This window comes from Salvelinus sp. IW2-2015, unplaced genomic scaffold (assembly GCF_002910315.2).
Source record: "Salvelinus sp. IW2-2015 unplaced genomic scaffold, ASM291031v2 Un_scaffold1936, whole genome shotgun sequence".
In the NCBI taxonomy this organism is placed as follows: Eukaryota; Metazoa; Chordata; class Actinopteri; order Salmoniformes; family Salmonidae; genus Salvelinus; species Salvelinus sp. IW2-2015.
In genome coordinates this window covers 76,688-86,234 of record NW_019943293.1, presented here as the reverse complement: position 1 = coordinate 86,234, position 9,547 = coordinate 76,688, and the positions used below count along the sequence as shown (strand labels likewise).

General features: G+C 43.3%; 1 pseudogene; it reads right to left on the bottom strand.

Moving 5' to 3' along the window:
- Positions 1-5,934, bottom strand: part of LOC112072459 (translation initiation factor eIF2B subunit delta-like) — a 36,680-nt pseudogene extending 30,746 nt beyond the window's left edge.
- Between the last annotated feature and the right edge of the window lie 3,613 nt (positions 5,935-9,547).

Genomic DNA, 9,547 nt, shown 5'->3' with positions numbered 1-9,547 from the left:
TGACATGAACTAATGAAACTGCCCTAGTCACAGCCGCTGCATTGAACTTATGAACTGGCCCCCTAGTCACAGCCTGGCCTGCTATGAACTAATGAACTGCCCCCTAGTCACAGCCTGGCCGGCATGAACTAATGAACTGCCCCTAGTCACAGCCTGGCCTGACATGAACTAATGAACTGCCCCTAGTCACAGCCTGGCATGAACTAATGAACTGCCCCTAGTCACAGCCTGGCCTGCATGAACTAATGAACTGCCCCTAGTCACAGCCTGGCCTGGCATGAACTAATGAACTGCCCCCTAGTCACAGCATGAACTAATGAACCCCCTAGTATCACAGGCATGGCCTCAAGACTAATGAACTGCCCCTAGTCACAGCATGAACTAATGAACTGCCCCCCAGTCACAGCTTGCCTGAACTAATGAACTCCCCCTAGTCACAGCCTGGCATGAACTAATGAACTGCCCCCTAGTCACAGCCTGGCATGAACTAATGAACTGCCCCCTAGTCACAGCCTGGCCTGCATGAACTAATGAACTGCCCCCTAGTCACAGCCTCCTGAGAACAATGAACTCCCCCTAGTCACAGCCTAACTAATGAACTGCCCTAGTACACATGAACCAATGAACTGCCCCCTAGTCACAGCCTGGCCTGACATGAACTAATGAACTGCCCCCTAGTCACAGCCTGAACTAATGAACTGCCCCCTAGTCACAGCCTGCCTGGCATGAACTAATGAACTCCCCTAGTCACAGGCCTGAAACTAATGAACTGCCCCCTAGTCACAGCATGAACTAATGAACTGCCCCCTAGTCACAGCCTGGCCTGGCATGAACTAATGAACTGCCCCTAGATCACAGCCTGACATGAACTAATGAACTGCCCCTAGTCACAGCCTGGCCTGACATGAACTAATGAACTGCCCCCTAGTCACAGCCTGGCATGAACTAATGAACTGCCCCCTAGTCACAGCCTGGCCTTCCATGCATGAACTGCCCCCTAGTCACAGCCTGGCCTGGCATGAACTAATGAACTGCCCCCTAGTCACAGCCTGGCCTGGCATGAACTAATGAACTGCCCCCTAGTCCACAGCACAGCCTGGCCTGGCATGAACTAATGAACTGCCCCCTAGTCACAGCCTGGCCTGGCATGAACTAATGAACTGCCCCCTAGTCACAGCCTGGCCTGACATGAACTAATGAACTGCCCCCTAGGCACAGCCTGGCCTGGCATGAACTAATGAACTGATTCCCTTTTGCGTGGTTGGGATGGGGGGGGGTGTTATTCTATGTATGTTGTATTAATTGACTCTACGTATTTACCAGTATGTGAAAGCATCAGAACTCTAATTGTCCAAGTCAAATTTCCCTTCTGAAACAAAGTTTATCATATGATACATCATAAATCAACAAGGTGCTGCAGAGGTCCACCAGCAGCTGTTGTACCTGGGTTTAGTTCACTGAGAGGGGCTTTGGTCTTGATGCTGGAGGACGAGGAGCCCGGTTGTTTAGAGGCCCTGTCAGTCTCCTGCCTGGCTCTCCTCTCTGCCTTCAGCTCAGCTTTGCTCTTGGCTGGCTTGTCTGCCGGGGAGGGGACGGGAGAGGAGTGGAAGGGAGCTGAGGCAGGCACAGGTATTGGTGCAGAGGCAGGGGCAGGCAATGCTGAGGGAGCTGGGGAAACAGACAGAGTTGGTGAACAAACCAATGAAGTGGATGGAGCAACATGAATCATAGGTAAATAGATCAATGACAAAGCTAGCAGTTTATGAAAATTAGTAAACAACTATTGGTATTTGTTTTTCAAAGATATTGAAATGATACAATCAGACCTTGCAAAATTCCCGGAACGTTCATTTAAATTCCCTGGTTTTCCAGATATCCTGGTTGAAGATTCCAGATTTTCCTGCATATTCCCTCCTGATTCCAGGAAACCTCCAACTAGGATTTCAGGAAAAACCAGGGAATTTATAGAAATTTCCCAGAATTTTGCAATCCTAAAAATAGGACCACACTGATGATGGTGCAAAAAAATGGTATGACACGACGATATCGATAGCATTAGACCAGGCTATAATACAACACCTTTCTGTGTTGCCACAGGTCGTGGTGGCAACAGGGACACAGGTGTTTTTTCCTTCTCTGTTTCTGACGGGCCCTTCTCATCCTTCCTTTCCTTCTGTTTCTTCTGTTGTTTCTTCTGTTTCCTCAGCCGTTGCTTCTCCTCTTTGGTTAACTCCTTCCCTTCATTCTAATAGGTGATGTGAAAGGGGGAAACCATTTAAATTCAAATCACTTTTTTGACAGCATCCCTTTTGATATACAGGGTCAGTAGCTATATACAGGGACAGTTCCAGGGTCAGCTTTAACCAGAATAGAAAGAGGAGTGGAAGGCCCCGGTGCACAACTGAGCAAGAGGACAAGTACATTAGAGTGTCTAYTTTGAGAAACAGACYCCTCACAAGTCCCTCAACTGGCAGCTTCATTAAATAGTACCCACAAAACACCAGTCTCAACATCAACAGTGAAGAGGCAACTCCGGGATGCTGTGTAATTCCCCCCAAATTTGATGTGGTCAAAACATCAACTTGTGCGATGTCGTGACAAATACTACATATAACCTACACTGAGTAGACAAAACATTAGGAACACCTTTCTATGACAAAGACTGACCAGGTGAAAAGCTATGATCCCTTATTGATGTCACTTGTTAAATCCACTTCAAGATCTGTGTAGATGAAGGGACAGTTTCCCGTGTGTATCAAACATGGTCCACCACCCAAAGGACTTCCAGACAACTTGACTCAACTGTGGGAAGCGTTGGAGTCAACATGGGCCAGCATCCCTGTGGAACGCTTTCGACGCCTTGTCGAGTCCATGKCCTGACAAATTGAGGCTGTTCTGAGGGCAAGTGGGGGGGGTGCAACTCAATATTAGGAAGGTATTCTTAATGTTTTGTCCACTCAGTGCACACTCAGTGTACATTTAATTAGATATGGCAAAATAATTCAATATCTTAAATTTAGGATGATAGTAAATGAAGCAAACGCACAGATATTTTCAATACTCACACATATTTCTCACTAGTTAAACCATTGATATATATATATTGTAAATGCTCCTAAGCCATTGATCCTGACTCTGTTCCATTACACACGTTTTTTGTACGGTTGAGTTTTGTTAAGAGCCCCAACGCTCGGTCTGAACATTAACACGCATTGCTTGCGTTACGGTTTTGGGAGCATAAGGGCCTTATCTTTCATATTCTAAAGAGGGTCTAGTGTAAGGACCCTGGGTTTATAAGCGCGGAAATCGACTCTGCCGCACGAGCATGCTTTTGCGGCACAGTCGATAGCGCGCTGGACTTCGGGCTAGAAGGTCGAGGGTTCGAGACCTACTCCCTGCTGTTTCATTACAATATCATCAAGATGTAAATAAAATAATACTTTTAAAAAATGTGTTTTTAAATAAGGTATAATTGATACACACCTTCATAGATGGGTTAACTGACGAAGTCACGAAAACGATGCGCATGTTTTTAAACGGGGCAGAAGTCTGAGTTTTTGTGAGTCTGGACTGGCCAGATAGCTACCAACGATGACAACTGCCATGTGTGGAATCGTAAGCGACTCGTTTCAGCTAGTTTCATCTTGCTCTTGATACCATGTCTTGTTTGAGGTGTTTTGACTGATTTCATGTCAACGCTAATATGACAAAAATTCACTAGCTAGCTAGCTAACCAACTGTAACAATGTATTTGAGAGACAACAAGTGGTCATTGTGCAAATGTATTTATGTTTTCAATAAACATTTGGAGACGCAATATAGTTTACATGTTGTCAACAATCTAAACTAACCCGTTCCGTTCTGCCCCATAGTTGTGCATGATTCGGTCTTGTTGTTAAACAACCAGCCTGTCTATAGGGTTAGTGTTCCCACACGGCCATATCGCCGTGTCACATCGCTTGTTTACAGAAGACAGAAAGACAAGACATAGGTGGCCACCTGTGCTAACTCGCTCTCAAAAAAAAAAAATGCTTATTTTTGTGCAGTTTTGTGCTGCTACCATGTTGTTTTGCTACTATGCTGTGTTGTCATGTGTTGCTGCCTCGCAATGTTTTCATGTGTTGCTGCCTCGCAATGTTTTCATGTGTTGCTGCCTCGCAATGTTTTCATGTGTTGCTGCCATGCTATGTTTTCATGTGTTGCTGCCATGCTATGTTGTCGTCTTAGGTCTGTATGTAATGTTGTCTCTCTTGTCGTGATGGTGTTCTTTTGTCCTATATTATATATATTTTTTTTTTCATCCCCCGTCCCCGCAAGAGAGGCATTTTGCCTTCTGGTAGGCTGTCATTGCAAATAAGGAATTGTTCTTAACTAACTTGCCTTGTTAAATAAAGGTTATATATAATTAAAAAAAAATACAAATATCTAGCATTCTCCGTACACCGGTGTGTAAGTGTAACTGGAGACGAAGTGTAGTTGGTAAACTGGAGGCTCACACCGCTTGCGGATCTGTGCAAAACTGCTACAGTAAGTGTATATCGCTGATATGAAAGACAAGGGGCATAATATCAGCATATGTTTTGAAAACCGGTTTGAAAGCGATGATTGACGTTTCTCGAAATGTTAAAAAGACAGCGTCGGGAAATTGTAGTTCACACGGAGCCATCAGTGTAGGAATGTAAGATCTGAAAACTACATATGGAGAAGAATGGTTTTCAAGAGCTAATACCGACCGTACCCTTACGCTTGTTTACAATGAGCTGCACTAGGGTATGAACACAATCACGGTTACACGCTGTGAAGCCGGCGTGAGACATTGGTCGGGAAAACGTACCTCAATGCAGGGATGGGATATGCCACTGTACTCCAAATTTGACCTTTATCCACACTGTTCCATTGAGAAGATTGAAATACTGCGAGTTGTTCCAGAAAACTACCCTTTTCATCCTCATGCAAAGCTAACAGTAGCCACCTCAGCCATTTTGGAACGGCAGTGTCAGCCAATCAGCTCCTTTGTTGTTCAACGCAACATGACCCGGGCAAATCCCATCCCTGCATTGAAGTATGTTTTTTCGACCCATATCTAAAACGCCCGCCCCTATGGTTTCTTAATGTAACCATGATCGCGTTCCAACCACAGTGCAGCTCAGTGTAAACAAGTGTAAAGGTACGGTCGGTATGAACTCACAAGCACAATTTAACCAGGCGCTCTAGACCAGGGCGTCCATAGAGGGTCTGTGCATCAGGCTGAACGTCCGACGCCCCTTAAAGTGAAACATATTGTATAAGAAATATCATGTCGTTTTTGTTCTCGGATTTAAAATAATTCGGTACATTGTCTCAGTATTTGAATATACTTACTTTTGAGCGTGTGATATTATCTTTGTTGTCAGGGCCATCTGTAACGCAATGAATACAGTGTGGTGATGAGGATGACACATAACGGTAAAAGTTGCACCTGCATCCAGCTGTAACAATGCTATCTTCATCTTGCTAGTTAGCCATGTGCTAGCTAAACAGTGATATCTTACAGGAGAACTAACGTTAACTAGCTAGCTATAGCACTTTTACTATGGTGTTGTTTTAAATAAATCTTATTTTTTATGGTGGGCTCATGAATCAAACCAATGTGAATGACGCAATATTCTTCAGTAACATGTAACGGTGGTGACTAAAGCTACAATGACTTCTCAGGCTAGTTAGCCAGCAATGCTAACCACAACACCTACCCACAATGACTGGTGTAGCTAGTTAACATTTACTATAAGGCACACAAGCTGACACGTCAGGTTACTCCGTGATATTTCAACCAGAGCTGTAGCTATAGTCGATGTATTGACAGCTGTCATTCTTTTCAGACTCACCCGGTTCTCCACAGTCTGCCATGTTTACGATAGTTTCAGCAGGAAATTCCCGCAAATGGAAAAGAGTCAGAATTAGTGCGGGGGGGAAAGACAGTGCCCTCTTGCGGTTGAAGTTAACGGGTCTCACAAGCAACTACAAATTCGGTATTTGTTGAGGGCATTTTCACTATTTTTTATAAACTGTCACTCATCTGACTTCCCGGTATTCATGGTTCTCACAGACAGTAGTGTAAAGTACTTAAGTAAAACTACTTTAAAGTACTACTTAAGTAGTTTTTGGGGTATCTGTACTTTGCTATTTATATTTTTGACTACTTTTACTTTTACTTCACTAAATTCCWAAAGAAAATAATATACTTTTTACTCCATACATTTTCCCTGACACCCAAAAGTACTCTTTACATTTTGAATGCTTAAAAGGACAGGAAAATAGTTKAATTTACACACTCCTCTGTCCAGTGTCTGTGTTCTTTTGCCCATTTTAATCTTTTATTTTTATTGGCCAGTCTGAGATATGGGTTTTTCTTTGCAACTCGAAGGAGGCCAGCATCCCGGAGTCGCCTCTTCACTGTTGATGTTGAGACTGGTGTTTTGCGGGTACTATTTAATGAAGCTGCCAGTTGAGGACTTGTGAGGCGTCTGTTTCTCAAACTAGATACTCTAATGTACTGGTTCTCTTGCTCAGTTGTGCACCGGAGCCTCCCACTTCTCTTTCTATTTTGGTTAAAGACAGTTTGCGCTGTTCTGTGAAGGTAGTAGTACACAGCGTTTTATGAGATCTTCAGTTTCTTGGCAATTTCCCGCATGGAATAGCCTTCATTTCTCAGAACAAGAATAGACTGACGAGTTTCAGAATAAAGTTCTTTGTTTCTGGCCATTTTGAGCCTGTAATCGAACCCACAAACGCTGATGCTCCAGATACTCAACTAGTCTAAAGAAGGCCAGTTTTATTGCTTCTTTAATCAGGACCACAGTTTTSAGCTGTGCTAACATAATTGCAAAAGGGGTTTCTAATTATCAATTATCCTTATAAACTTGGATTAGCTAACTCTGTAGTGGGATCGACAGGCGTCTTGCCTCAGCCGGCTCGCCAGGCTCTCACGCTCCTGCCGGTTCGTTGGGCTTCCACGCCCCAACCGGCTTGCCCAGCGCCCATGTCTCGGCCAGTTCGCCCAGGTGGGACGCCGGCGCACCTAGAGGGGGAAGGGGGAGGGGGGGTACTGTCACATCTGCTCCCGCTCTTCCTCCCCCTGGCGCTTGAGGGCGCCAGGCTGCCCTGCATCACGTACTTCTATCATCATGGTTATTTCTGTCGTATAGATGAGCCATGTAAATGTGTTGTAAAACAATGAAGGATGTGAAAAACATGAATTATACAAATGTATAAACGATCTTATTTTGGTCATACGAGTAGTGTTCAAATAGTTACTGATATTATAATTTACTAGGCCTATACTATACATTACCAATGTGGAACTCAAACTTCGTGTAGTTTGTTAGCTTCGGGGCAACTTCTACTAATTCCCAATTCCTACTTGGTATTACCAGCATCCATTTGTAAATATAGCTTAAATTTAGCTAAGCTATAATGGTATAGTATGATAAATGTTTATATATTAAACCCTACTAAATGTGTTTAGTAACTTAAAAGGCAGTATACTGTAGCTATCTATCTAAGGACCAAAAGGAATCCCCATCATATTTCCAGATTTTATTTTCACAACACAACAACTTAATCCAAACATCAGCGATAAAAGCACAATCACATCTTTAATTCTTTCTTTTTCAAGCACAACAATAAACAAGACTGAAACATACAGTATGAAAAGGAAAAGGAATCCATGGATTACAAAATGTTGTTCATTAACACCTGGTTTATGTAGACACAAAAACACATGAACACCTGGCTTATGTAGACACAAAAACACATTAACACCTGATTTATGTAGACACAAAAACACATTAACACCTGATTTATGTAGACACAAAAACACATTAACACCTGAGTGGCTTGGTCCTACAGACATTGAGACAGTGAGGCTACTAAGCAGAGTTTACTCTCCTACAGACATGAGACATGATGTTACTAAGCAGAGTAGATTCTCATACAGACATTAGACAGTGAGGTACTAAGCAGAGTAGACTTCTCCTACAGACACTGAGACAGTTAGATACTAAGCAGAGTTTAGACTTCTCCCTACAGACACTGAGACAGTGGATGTAACTAAGCAAGTGCTCTCCTACAGACATAGGACAGTGATGTTACTAAGCAGAGTAGACTCTTCCTACCAGACATTGAGACAGTAGTTACTAGCAGAGTAGACTTCTCCTACAGACACTGAGACAGTGATGTTACTAAGCAGAGTAGACTTCTCCTTACAGACATCTGGACAGGATGTGGGATACTAAGCAGATGATAGACTTCTCCACAGACATTGAGACAGTGATGTACTAAGCAGAGTAGACTTCTCCTACAGACATTGAGACAGTGATGGTACTAAGCAGAGTAGACTTCTCCTACAGACATGAGACAGTGATGTTACTAAGCAGAGTAGACTTCTCCTACACGACTGAGACAGTGATGTTACTAAGCAGAGTAGACTTCTCCTACAGACATTGAGACAGTGATGGTACTAAGCAGATGTACTTCTCCTACAGACATTGAGACATATGACTAAAAGCAGATAGACTTCTCCTACAGACACTGAGACAATGATGGTTACTAAGCAGAGTAGACTTCTCCTACAGACATAGGGACAGTGATGTTACTAAGCAGAGTAGACTCTCCTACAGACATTGAGACAGTGATGTTACTAAGCAGAGTAGACTTCTCCTACAGACATGAGACAGTGAATGTTACTAAGCAGAGTAGACTTCTCCTACAGACATTGAGACAGTGATGTTACTAAGCAGAGTAGACTTTCTCCTACAGACATTGAGACAGTGATGTTTACTAAGCAGAGTAGACTTCTCCTACAACATTGAGACAGTAGGTACTAAGCAGAGTAGCTTCTCTACAGACATTGAGACAGTGATGTACTAACAGAGTGCTTCTCTACAGACATGAGACAGTGATGTACTAAGCGAGTAGACTTTTCCTACAGACATTAGACAGTGAGTACTAAGCAGAGTAGACTTCTCCTACAGACATGAACAGTGATGTGTACTAAGCAGAGTAGACTTCCCTACAGACATGAGACAGTGATTACTAAGCAGAGTAGACTTCTCCTACAGACATTGAGACAGTGATGTACTAAGCAGAGTAGACTTCTCCTACAGACATTGAGACAGTGAGTTACTAAGCCAGAGTAGACTTCTCCTACAGACATTGAGACAGTGATGGTACTAAGCAGAGTAGACTTCTCCTACAGACATGAGACAGTGATGTACTAAGCAGAGAGACTTCTCTACAGAATCTGAGACAGTGATGTACTAAGCAGAGTAGACTTCTCCTACAGACATGAGACAGTGAGTACTAAGCAGAGTAGACTTCTCCTACAGACATTGAGACAGTGATTACTAAGCAGAGTAGACTGAATGCTTTCTCCACAGACATAAACAGTGATGGTTAACTAACAGAAAAGAGCTTTCCTACAGACATGGAACGATGTCTAAGCAAGTGCCTCCCTGGACAGTATGTACTAAGCAGAGTAGACTTCTCCTACAGACATTGGACATGATGG